The sequence below is a fragment of the Epinephelus lanceolatus genome, chromosome 10 (genome assembly GCF_041903045.1).
Source record: "Epinephelus lanceolatus isolate andai-2023 chromosome 10, ASM4190304v1, whole genome shotgun sequence".
NCBI classification, from domain to species: Eukaryota; Metazoa; Chordata; class Actinopteri; order Perciformes; family Serranidae; genus Epinephelus; species Epinephelus lanceolatus.
Genome location: NC_135743.1, coordinates 46390883 through 46404302, shown reverse-complemented (window position 1 = coordinate 46404302; position 13420 = coordinate 46390883). Strand labels below are relative to the sequence as shown.

At 42.4% G+C, this 13420-nt stretch overlaps 1 protein-coding gene across 4 annotated transcripts in view; it reads right to left on the bottom strand.

Moving 5' to 3' along the window:
- preb (prolactin regulatory element binding) overlaps nucleotides 1–13420 on the bottom strand; it is a 69783-nt gene that overhangs the window by 31192 nt on the left and 25171 nt on the right. The window lies entirely within an intron of this gene.

Here is a 13420-nt window from a genome sequence, read left to right as displayed (position 1 = left end):
CGAGGTTTCTTACGGTAGTGCTAGAGGCCAGAGCAATGCCATTTAGAAAAACTATGTCATCAGATAAAGAGTCTCTGAGTTGTTTGGGGCCAAGAACAATAACTTCAGTTTTGTCTGAATTTAACATCAGGAAATTGGTGCTCATCCAGGTTTTTATGTCTTTAAGGCAATTATGAAGTTTAGTTAATTGATTACTTTCTTCTGGCTTCATAGATAAATACAACTGTGTATCAGCCGCATAACAATGGAAATATACAGAGCGATTTCTAATGATGTCACCTAAAGGAAGCATATATAGAATAAACAGGATTGGTCCGAGCACAGAACCTTGCGGAACTCCAAAACAAACTTTAGTACGTAAGGATGACTCATTATGAACAAACTGAAAATGATCAGATAAATAAGATTTAAACCAGCTTAGTGCAGAACCTTTTAGGCCAATTAAGTGTTCCAGTCTCTGTAGCAGAATTTGATCGTCAATTGTGTCAAACGCCGCACTAAGATCTAATAAAACAAGTACAGAGACGAGTCCTTTGTCTGAAGCAATCAGAAGGTCATTTGTAATTTTAACTAGTGCTGTCTCAGCGCTATGATGCACTCTAAATCCTGACTGAAATTCCTCAAATAAATTATTATCATGGAGAAAATCACACAGCTGGTCTGCGACTACTTTCTCAAAGAAAGGGAAGATTAGATATTGGTCTATAGTTGGCTAACACCTCTGGATCCAGGGTGGGCTGTTTTAGGAGAGGTTTAATTAGGGTGCACAGTCCTGAGAAAGCTTATGTACAAATTACAGAAAATAAATATGGTGCTATATACTAAGTAGCCTAGTTGGGATGGGGTCTAAGAGACACGTTGATGATTTAGATGAAGAAATCACTGCGGTCAGTTTTTGAAGAGAAATCGGGGAGAGGCAATCTAAATATATATTAGGTCTTACAGCTGTGTTTGAGGTTAGATAGGTACTATCTGAGGACAGGAGGTCATGAATTTTGCCTCTAATAGCATAGCTGTCAAGTCTCCCGTTTTGGCCGGGAAACTACCGTATTTTACCCCTGTCTCCCGCCGTCCTCCCGTACCAGTATTTTCCCGTAAATCTCCCGTATATAATAAAATATATAATAAAGAAAAAAAACCAACAAAAAAAAAAACATTCCTCTGCCTCTCCAAACTGAACTCTGTCACTAGCCTCGCGAGAACTGCCACCTGCAGTAGCCTGGATGGCAGTTGTCGCGAGGTTAGTGTAGACAACGGGAACAAACCTGGAACAACAACAAACGAGAGAGATGGAGGATGGATGTGAAGAAGGTGGAGAAGACATTCCTGCAAAAAAAAACCCAAAATGGTCATGTAAATACCTCAATAAATGGGACAGCGAATTTACTTTCCTAAAGAGGAGCAGGATGGGGCACAGTCATGCGTTTTGTAAGATTTGTAACTGCGATTTTAGCGTCTCCCACAGGGGAAGGAACGATGTCGGTCAGCATGAAAAATCCACCAAGTACAAGTGCTGGCTAGAGGCACAGAAACATGCCCAGGCCATGTCAGCATTCGTGACTAGAAATACCACCGAGGCAGACCAGGTGACAAGTGCGGAGGTTAAAATGGCAATGCTGTGTGCCAAAAACAACGTTGCTTTCACCTTCTGTGACGACTTCAACAAGTCTGTAGCTGAAATGTTCCCGGACTCTGCTATTGCACGAAAATACTCAGCGGGAAAAACCAAGGCTACGCAACTCATCAAAGGTAGGTTGAGTCAAATTAAGTTATGTATGCCTATTTGATAATGTCCCGCATGCATACTGTAGGCTAAGTTGTAGGCTAGGTTAGCTAATTACTGGGCACTCACTCAACAGGTGCCATAGCAGCAGAGCTAGATGACGAGTTGGCCAAAACATGCCGATCTCAGCCCTTTTCACTGATGTGTGATGAAAGGCACTGATGTGTGATGAAAGGCAGACACAACTCAGTTATCAGCAGACTGAAGACCAACCAGCCCCATGTCCAGGACCTTGGCTGCATCTGCCACCTAGCACAGCTGGCCACTGGCTGTGGCATCAGAGCAGCCCAGGTACCGGTGGAAGACATCCTTGTGGGGATATACACCCACTTTGACAAAAGGTAAATGCATATAAATTAAATAGGCCTGCTATTTTTCTAGGCCTGCAGACAGTTGATATTCTTACACACACATACACATTCATAAATTTCCAACCACTAACAAAATTATTTTCTATCTTTCAGTGCAAAAAGATGTGAAATTTACAAAGAGTTTGTAGATTTCACTGATTCAGACCACCTAAAGCTCCTCAGGTACTGCAGCACCAGATGGCTGAGTCTGTTTACCTGCATCCAGAGAGTGTTGAACCAGTGGGATGCACTACAGGTAAGAATGGTAACTCCAGCAGATATATACACAATTTATTATGCTATGTTTCCATTTTAACCATAAATTGCTACCCTGTGTCCCTATGTACTGTAGGCCTACTTTAACAGTCATGAGGAGGTGGAGAGGAGCGCCAAAGTGCATGATCTGGCAAGCCATCTGCGTGATCCAATCGTGAAGACCTACTTCCTGTTCCTGAGTGCTGCCCTTAAGCCTTTATCTGAATTTAATATTACCTTCCAGGTGGGTGTCAATGATATTGAATGGATGAGTGAATAATAGTCAATTATAATTAAATATGATTGTGCTTGTTGTAGCATTCTTATTTCACTGTTATTTTGTTGTGACCAATGATATTTTTTGCAGTCAAAGGGAGTACAAATTCACAGACTTGAAGAGGAGATGTGGAGGCTGATCAGGAGGATCATGGGCTACCTCATACCAGCCAGAGCAATCGTGGGTGTACCTCTCAGGGAGGTGGAGTATGGAGAAGGACATCAGTTGGCTGATGAAGATCTCTTTTTCGGAGCAGACACAAAGGCATTCATGAAAAGCACAGAGCTCCCTGTGTCAGCCGAGAAGAAAATCTTTCAGTGAGTATATTACCCAGCAGTTATATAATTATGATATCATCTTTTGACAGTATGAGAGTATAGGCTGTAGTGTGCCTAAAATGTTGCCACTAATGCATTTTTTTACTCTTATGCTGTTGTAGAACTGTGAGAAGATTCTATGAAGCAGTGCTTCAGAAGATGTTCTCCTCCTTTCCCCTCGACCATCCACTCCTGAGGGACATGAAAGTGCTGGACCCTGCTGCTCGCCTTGACATTACTCCAGGGACAGGTACATGTTAGGGTCAGTTCCCCATTGATAGAATGAATGAATGATTGAATGAATGAATGAATGAATGAATGAATGAATGAATGAAGGAATGAATGAATGAATGAATAAAATAATGGTTTAGATCTGCAATGTTCAGTCAAACACTTGTTTTATTTTACAGTGGAAAGGCTAGGGGCCCTGTTCCCTCAGCTGAGCTTGAGTGAGGATAGGCTGAGAGAGGAACTCACTGACTACCAGGTGACAGATAGCAAGCAACTCCCCCAAAAAGACAAAATTGACAGATTCTGGGGCCTGGTAGGGAAGGATGTGAGGTTCAGTGAGCTGCCAAGACTAATGAAGGCTTTACTATGCATTCCCCACAGCAATGGCAGTTCTGAAAGGGTGTTTAGAATGGTGCGAAAGATTGTTACAGAGAATAGGATGTCGTTAGACAACAGCACTGTTTGTGTTTTACTGTCAACCACTCTGGCCCAGCCCACAAATACACTCCTTCCAAGAAAGTGTTAAAGGATGCAAAGTCTGCAGCACATCTGTACAGTGAGTCATTAGTGAATGCCAGAGAGCCACATGACTAAACATGAGAAATTAAAAGAAAATGTGCAATGAAAATAAAATGTAAATGTTTAACTTAAAGACAAGCAATGAAATGAACAGTAAATATGTAATGTTTTGACATGTATATAAACTGAAAATATGTCAAATAAATAAATGTGCTTCATATTATACCCTTTTGTGTTTTCATTCAGGCTGTATTATAACGTAGGAATGTTCATAGCATTTCAGTGTCAACAAAGGTAGGCCAATCAGATTCTGATCACCTAATTATAGTTAGTAAGTGCTTGACAAGTGCTTATTTTAGATTTCCTGTACACCTGTCTTAAAATGTAAGGGATACTGGAGCTTGGTTGGGGTGATGGGACGGCTTGCGGCGGGCGCCGGAAAACTTCCCTTATTTTCAGATCCAAAACTTGACAGGTATGTCTAGTTAGAATTTTGTCATTAAAAAAGCTCATAAAATCATTACTGCTAAGGGATAAGGGAATACAAGGCTCAATAGAGCTTTGACTCAGTCAGCCTGGCTACAGTGCTGAAAAGAAACCTGGGGTTATTCTTGTTTTCTTCTATTAATGCTGAGTAATAGTTTGCTCTGGCATTGCAGAGCCCCCTCTTATACATTTTGAGACTGTCTGCCCAGATTAAACGAGATTCTTCCAGTTTGGTTAATCGCCAATTCCTTTCAAATTTTTGCATAATTTGTTTTAATTTACGGGTTTGAGAGTTATACCAAGGAGCGAACTTTCTTTGCTTTGTTAATTGCTTTTTAAGAGGAGCTACAGAGTCGAGTGTTATCATTGTGTTTGCCCGTTAGTTTGTTTATAGTTTGGCGCAGTGCCCAGATTACTGTGGACACTGCGCCAGACTGTCATGGTGTCATGCAAGAAGGCAAAGCTTTCACTGTACTGAACCATCTGCATCCATGTGTACTGACAGGAACTAAGAGGCGAGAACACATTTCTCCTGTTTTAGCTTCTCTGCACTGGCTCCCTGTAAAGTCCAGAATTGAATTTAAAATCCTACTCCTAACTTATAAAGCTCTAAATGGTCAGGCTCCGTCATCTTAGAGAGCTCATAGTGCCATATTATCCCACCAGAACACTGCACTCTGAGAATGCAGGGTTACTCATGGTCCCAAAAGTTACCAAAAGTAGATCAGGAGCCAGAGCCTTCAGCTATCAGGCTCCTCTCATGTGGAATCATCTTCCTGTTGCGGTCTGGGAGGCAGACACCATCTGCACATTTAAGAGTAGACTTTCCTTTTTGATAAAAGCTTATAGTTAGGGCTGGCTCAGGCTTGCCTTGTACCAGCCCCTAGTTAGGCTGACTTAGGCTTAGTCTGCCGGGGGACCTCCTATAATACACCGAGCACCTTCTCTCCTTCTCTCTCTCTCTCTCTCTCTCTCTCTCCTTTGCTAACACTCATGTCCTGTCACTAACTCGGCTTCTTCTCCAGAGCCTTTGTGCTCCACTGTCTCGCAGGTTAACTTATATCGCAGCGGTGCCTGGATAGTGTGATGTGATTATTGGCACATATGTATACTATCAGATATATACTTTCAACAAATTGTACCACAATAGCCGTAATTATAATTATAATATTATTACTTTCATTAATGTTGTTGTAAGCTACTGTCATTACTGTCTGTCCTGCATCTCTCTCTGTCTCTGTCTCTCTTTCTGTCTCACTGTGTCATGCGGATTACTGTTAATTTATTATGTTGATCTGTTCTGTACGACCTCTAATGCACGTCTGTCCGTCCTGGAAGAGGGATCCCTCCTCAGTTGCTCTTCCTGAGGTTTCTACCATTTTTTTCCGTAGTTTCCTTAGGAGTTTTTCCTTATCTGCTGCGATGGTCCTAAGGACAGAGTAGGGGTGGGCAATATATATCGTTAACAATAATATCGTCATTGTTGTTTTAACGATGTGCAAATTTACGTTATCAAGTATGCAAATGACTTCACAAAAACAACTGAAAACACACGTTGAAACCAGGTTGAAACCCCGCACATTCACCGAACAAGAGTAACGTAACTTGCGTGCAGCAGCACGCCGCAATATGCCTAGGTGGTCACATGATCTCTCACTGGCACCTTCCCGGCAGGTTAGCCTGCTGCTAAATAAACATTAGTGAGACAACATGGCAACACCGCCCACGGATGCTCCAGCAGCTTCGGAAGACGTGGGTCAACTGTAGTGATAGGTCCCAGCCTGTAAGGTGGGAACTCATGCTGTATTGTGTTGCAGAGGAACAAGTAACAGGTTGCTCAAGTACCTGAAGCCTGCGTGGTTCATGAGTGGTTTGCGGTTATACCAATAAATAACTGAACATGGTGTCAGAAGTAAAGTCAGACGCAAGCGACAGTACTAGTGACTTAGTCTGCATATAGCGACACGCAAAAGTGTCTAGTTGTAGGTCGGGAAAGTTCGCAGTACCGGAAGACCATCTACAGAGCTACCTAGCCTAGCCACAGTTAGCTAAACGAAGCGGCAACATGGCACAGTTTCAAGTCTCCCCACCGGAAAAGTTCACCTTCAAGGCTGAAGACTGGCCTAAATGGATTAAACGCTTCGACAGATTCCACATTGCTTCTGGATTGGAGACGCAAGCAGAAGAGAATCGCAGGAATGTGATCTTTGAGAGAGCAAAGTTTAATCAGCGGCATCAAGAAACGGGCGAGACGGCCGACAGTTTCATTACGGCGCTGCACTGCCTGCCTGGCGGAGCACTGCGGTTACGGGGCTCTACATGATGAGATGGTGAGGGTAAGGCTTGTGGTGAGTCTGCGGGACAAACACCTATCTGAACAGTTGCAAATGGACCCGGAATTGACGCTCCAAAAGGCCGTCACCAGAGTCAAACAGAGCGAGCAGGTAAAAAAGCAGCAAGAAATGTTAAGAACATTTTTCCTTTAAAACATTGTGTCCATTAATATCATCCATGAGAAACAATTAATGAGCTATAACTCAGGCTGTTAAAAACACATATTTAAAAGAATATCGTCTAATTATCGTTATAGTCAAAATCCCCCAAAATATTGAGATATTATTTTTTGTCCATATCGCACACCCCTAGGACAGAGGGATGTCATATGTTGTAAAGCCCTTTGGGGCAAATTGTGATTTGTGATATTGGGCTTTATAAATAAAATATATTGATTGATTGACATCCTAACCCTCAACTATGGTCACAAGCTCTGGGTTGTGACTGAAAGAATGAGATCACAAATTCAGAAATAAGTTTGCTGTGTGGGATGGCTGGACTCAGCCTTAGAAATAGGGTGAGCAGTTCAAACTTCCAGAGGAAGCTTGGAACAAAGTCACTACTCCTTCACATCAAGAGGCCAGTTGCGGTGGTTCAGAAATCTGATCAGAGTTTTGGGCATGTCCAGCTGGTAGGAAGCCCCAGGGCAGACCCAGAACACATTGGAGGCATTACCTATCTCCTCTGGCCTGAGAATGCCTCAGGGTTCCCCAGGAGGAGCTGGAGAACATTGCTGGGGAGAGAGGTGTCTGGAACAACTTGCTCAGCCTGCCGCCCTTGCAGGCCCACCCTGGATAAGCAGAAAATGGATGGATGGCAAACGTGCTTTGCTTCAAAGGGCCATTACATGATTATTTATTATGCAGTCTGACAGTACACTATGCCCAGAGTTGGGTATAACGCGTTACTTTGTAACGCGTTAGAGTACTTTGATTACTTTTTGCAGTAACGAGTAACCTAATGCGTTAGTTTGCTGTTTGAGTAATAAAATACTTAAAGGGATAGTTCAACATTTTGGCAAATTCGCCTATTGCCGTAATCCCTATAGTCATATGAGTAGGTACATTACCTTTAATTGTCAGTGCGTGCTGTTCTGAGATCGGTGGGGCAGAGCTGCCCGCTGAAATGGAGGTGAACGGTACAGGTCCCTCTCTCCCTCAAAACTAATCAAATACACCATCAAATGACTCCAAAACGCTCTTGTGGACAACTTGTAGCGTACACATTCACCACGCTATGAAATAATAATGTAATATTACGAGACAGAGTTGTTTTGAAGCCAAATGCAGAGCTGGGACTACATTCCAGACATACAGTACTTGCTGGGCGGAGTGATTTCAAACAGCATATGTTTAGTGCAGTTACTCCCATCATCAAAACAACAAGTTTGTTGAGAAGAAGCCAGAATAGACAGAGGAAGAGTTACAGGTTTTGGAAGAAGAGAGAGCAAGAAGAGAGGCTGAGGCTGCCGAGCAACCAGGGGCTGAGGGGAGACCCAGAGCCGGTGGTGTAAATGTGGGGCTTACTGGCCACTTTATTAGGTACACCTGTGCAATATAGGCTAAATATAGAGTACGCCTCAAAATAATCACCGGAACATGGGGAGAACATGCTAAACCCAACCCTCATAAATCACCACAACTCCTGAAGGAACAACAACATAAAATGTTCCCTAGCAGTCTGTTTATTCCCAACAATGAGAAGTAATGCCAGTCACTTCACTATATGCTCTGGCAAGCACTTATCCATGTTGTTTATTAAATAGCAGTGATGTGAAGGTGATGAAGGAGACTCCGATGACACCGTCTTGCTTGTATACAGAAAAGGTTTATTACAAGAAGTACAGCATCCCATCAAGCATCTAGATTGCTTGGAGAGGGTTCGAAGCCAATATGAACTGCTCTGAAAAACAGCCCCAAAATACCCTCGTTATATAGACTGGTGATGTATGTGAAATGTGAGACAAAGTCAAACAGACGACAGAGAAATATTCTAGTTGGACTTCACCAAACCTTGACCTGGGCCATAAATACCTTCTTGACCCTGACCATATATACTTTAGACCCTGGGCCCCTAACTGGTCATCTGTTCCAAAGCTTCAGAGTAGATTTTAATATACTACATCCATAACATAACCACAACAACATTTGCATTTTAGCCTTATTTACCATGCTTGTAGGCTAATGTTACTCAACATGAAGGTAACGTTACAGCAGAGAGATTGCTGAGCAAAATACATAACGATCACTCACCACGTCTGCTCGTTTTGTGATGCCGACAGATGGTATGACAGTATCTTTCAAGAAAAGCGTTTGAACCATTCCTGAGCTTCTGCGCTCCATCCTTTCAGCGTAGTCCTCCGGTAAAAAATGGCAGGAGCACACAAACATTTTCCAGACCATTTCCACAGGCGTGTTGGGGTCGATGTCCAGCACAAATAGCCATTGTTTCATCCTGTCCATATTACTGGTTGGAACTACGTGAAACTTCACATTGCTCCATGTCTTCGGCTTGTTACTGCAACCTTTTACAATACATGTGTAAAACATGATTTACAAAAACACTTGTAAACTTTCCTCAAACCTTCTGGTGTGTCCAGCTGACGATACCGCAAATGGCTACAAGCAATAACAATGGCACTGTCTCAGGTACGCACTGTGTCACTCCACCCTGTGGTTCACTCAAGAAAGTAGTTCAGAGTATTTGCTTCATGTGTTGTAATGTTACTTAATTATACATTATTATTTCATAGCGTGGGGAATGCGCAAGCCATGTGTTGTCCACAAGAGAGTTTTGGAGTCATTTGATGGTGTATTTGATTAGTTTTGAGGGACAGAGAGACCTGTACCGTTCACCTCCATTTCAGCGGGCAGCTCTGTCCCACCGATCTCAGAACAGCACGCACTGACAATTAAAGGTAATGTACCTACTCATATGACTATAGGGATTACGGCAATAGGCGAATTTGCCAAAATGTTGAACTATCCCTTTAAGTACATTTTCAAACAAGACATGAGTTACTTCCGTTACTTTTAGAACGCTGGTCCGTCAGCTCCGAAACAGCAACGGCTGTCGTTTGGTTATAATAACGGAGATAACATTAAACCTATCAGTCTGAAAGAAGCCATGGAGCTTGTGGCTCGCTACGTGGTCAGAGAAATGCTGCCGTTGTCTACGGTGGAGTCTAAATAGGTGGAGTAGGACTCGCTGACAGACATATTTCAGACTCAGGACTTGTATTATGCCTGGTACACACTATACGCTGGTACTCACCAATTATCCCCGGTCATCTTTCACGGCGTGTGTGATGTCATCGGGTTATTCTTGTCCTATTTTTATTACTTTCACTATTATTTGAGTCACTGCCAGAACTGTGTCTGGTCATGTGCCAGCCTACATGTTGCTGTAGTCACCTAAAAGCGTCAGCAGATGGCAGGAGCTACATTTGAAGCGCCATACGTAAACTATCAAGCTACTGTATCTTCCACAGGAAGTTCTGACAAATGTTTCACAATAAAAGCCTATTTAGAAAATGGAGGGATTCTCTAGCCAAGGTTATAAAGGGCTTTTAATTTGAAACAAGTGTTGAGTTTGAAATGACGGTGCAATATGTTAACTTTATAAAGACAACGGAGCGGATAAAAAGTAAATATATAAACACACAGAGGGATCAATAAATAATGGACAATCTATAATGTAGTTTGTTTCAAATGAAGCTGGTAGCCTCTGCAGTTGTGGTGAGTAAAAGCCCCGCCGCTATTTGTTAATGTTATTACTTTATGTCCGACCGTAAGGATGTACCATTGTTTGCTAGCTTGATGCGAATGACAGTAATGTTAACTCAGCAGGTTGACAAAGTGCCTCTGCTGTTTCACACCATCATTTCCCCCTTTTACTCTGTGTGGTAACATCCCTAGCATATTAAAAATGCTGGGGTGTTGTTGTCATACAGTTGTCTACGGCAGCAGATCGTTCTGTGTTTCTACTGGTCAAAGTGACAGCTGTGATGGGAGAATTGGATCTCAGTGAAGGGCAAGTGGTCCATAACTTTAATTTTGGAGACAAATGTTGGAAGTACTTTTAAAGTAATTGAGTCACTTTACTCAGGGAGTAATGCAGTAAAGTAACTGGTTACTTTTTTAAAAAGTAACGCAGTAACATACTTAGATTACTTTTAAAGTTACCCACATTTTCAGTTTGAGACAGGTCTGGACTGCAGGCAGGTCAGTCTAGTACCTGCAGACTTTGCAGCACATGCAGAATGTGTTGCATTGTCCCAGTGGAAAAAGCAGAGACGACCCTGAAAAAGACATTGTCTGGATGGCAGCATATGTTGCTCCAAAAGCTGTCTGTACCGTTCAGCATTCATGGTGCCATGCCATGGGCACTAACACACCTCCACTCCATTACAGATGCTGGCTTTGAAATTTGAGTTGGTAACAAACTGGATGGTCCTTTTCCGACATCCATGATGGACTCGTCAGACCACAGTACAATTTCCGACTTTGTCAGTCCATCTCAGATGAGCTTGGGCTCAGAGAAGTCGGCGGCATTTCCGGATGTTGTTGATGTATGGCTTTTACTTGCACGGTAGAGTCTTAACTTGCATTTCTAGATGCAGCAACAAACTGTTTACTGACAATGGTTTTCTTTAGTGTTCCTGAGTCCATGTAGTTTTATCCTTTATACAATCATGTTGGTTTGAAATGCAGTGCTGTCTGAGGAGTGGAAAGTTGGCATTCAGTATTGGTTAACAACCTTGCCCCTTAGTGCAGAGATTTCTCCAGAATCTTTCGATATTATAGACTGTAGATGGTGAGGTCCCTAAATTCTGTGCAAAAAAAAAACCCACGCAGAGTGGTGAATCTCGCCCCATCCTTGCTTGTGAACAACTGAGCCTGTGGAGGATGCTCCTTTCATATCCAGCTATGATATTTTAATCTGTTACCAATTAACCTGTGAAATGTTCCAAACAGGTGTTTTTTGAGCATACCACACTGTGTTTTTGCCTGTCTCAACTTTTTTGGAATGTGTTGTGAGTAAAGAGTATCAAATTCAGAATGAGTGTATAGTCACAAAAAACAATACAGTTTATCATTCTTGTCTTTGTACTGCATTTAACTGAATATAGGTTGAGAAGAAGTTGCATAGTATAACATTGTTTCCATTTACATATATGAAAGTGTCCCAACTTTTTTGAAATCAGTGTTTCAACTTAACCATTGTGCAATGACTGTTTAGTTTCATTTTGAGGTTTTTTTTTTTTTTTTTTTTTGTTATATTTAGTGTACAGTACAGGCCAAAAGTTTGGACACACCTTCTCATTCAATGCGTTTTCTTTATTTTCATGACTATTTACATTGTAGATTCTCACTGAAGGCATCAAAACTATGAATGAACACATGTGGAGTTATGTACTTAACAAAAAAAGGTGAAATAACTGAAAATATGTTTTATATTCTAGTTTCTTCAAAATAGACACCCTTTGCTCTGATTACTGCTTTGCACACTCTTGGCATTCTCTCGGTGAGCTTCAAGAGGTAGTCACCTGAAATGGTTTCCACTTCACAGGTGTGCCTTATCAGGGTTAATTAGTGGAATTTCTTGCTTTATCAATGGGGTTGGGACCATCAGTTGTGTTGTGCAGAAGTCAGGTTAATACACAGCCGACAGCCCTATTGGACAACTGTTAAAATTCATATTATGGCAAGAACCAATCAGCTAACTAAAGAAAAACGAGTGGCCATCATTACTTTAAGAAATGAAGGTCAGTCAGTCCGGAAAATTGCAAAAACTTTAAATGTGTCCCCAAGTGGAGTCGCAAAAACCATCAAGCGCTACAACGAAACTGGCACACATGAGGACCGACCCAGGAAAGGAAGACCAAGAGTCACCTCTGCTTCTGAAGATAAGTTCATCCGAGTCAACAGCCTCAGAAATGGCAAGTTAACAGCAGCTCAGATCAGAGACCAGATGAATGCCACACAGAGTTCTAGCAGCAGACCCATCTCTAGAACAACTGTTAAGAGGAGACTGCGCGAATCAGGCCTTCATGGTCAAATAGCTGCTAGGAAACCACTGCTAAGGAGAGGCAACAAGCAGAAGAGATTTGTTTGGGCCAAGAAACACAAGGAATGGACATTAGACCAGTGGAAATCTGTGCTTTGGTCTGATGAGTCCAAATTTGAGATCTTTGGTTCCAACCGCCGTGTCTTTGTGAGACGCAGAAAAGGTGAACGGATGGATTCCACATGCCTGGTTCCCACTGTGAAGCATGGAGGAGGAGGTGTGATGGTGTGGGGGTGTTTTGCTGGTGACACTGTTGGGGATTTATTCAAAATTGAAGGCACACTGAACCAGCATGGCTACCACAGCATCCTGCAGCGACATGCCATCCCATCCGGTTTGCGTTTAGTTGGACCATCATTTATTTTTCAACAGGACAATGACCCCAAACACACCTCCAGGCTGCGTAAGGGCTATTTGACCAAGAAGGAGAGTGATGGAGTGCTGCGGCAGATGACCTGGCCTCCACAGTCACCGGACCTGAACCCAATCGAGATGGTTTGGGGTGAGCTGGACCGCAGAGTGAAGGCAAAGGGGCCAACAAGTGCTAAACACCTCTGGGAACTCCTTCAAGACTGTTGGAAAACCATTTCAGGTGACTACCTCTTGAAGCTCATGGAGAGAATGCCAAGAGTGTGCAAAGCAGTAATCAGAGCAAAGGGTGGCTATTTTGAAGAAACTAGAATATAAAACATGTTTTCAGTTATTTCACCTTTTTTTGTTAAGTACATAACTCCACATGTGTTCATTCATAGTTTTGATGCCTTCAGTGAGAATCTACAATGTAAATAGTCATGAAAAT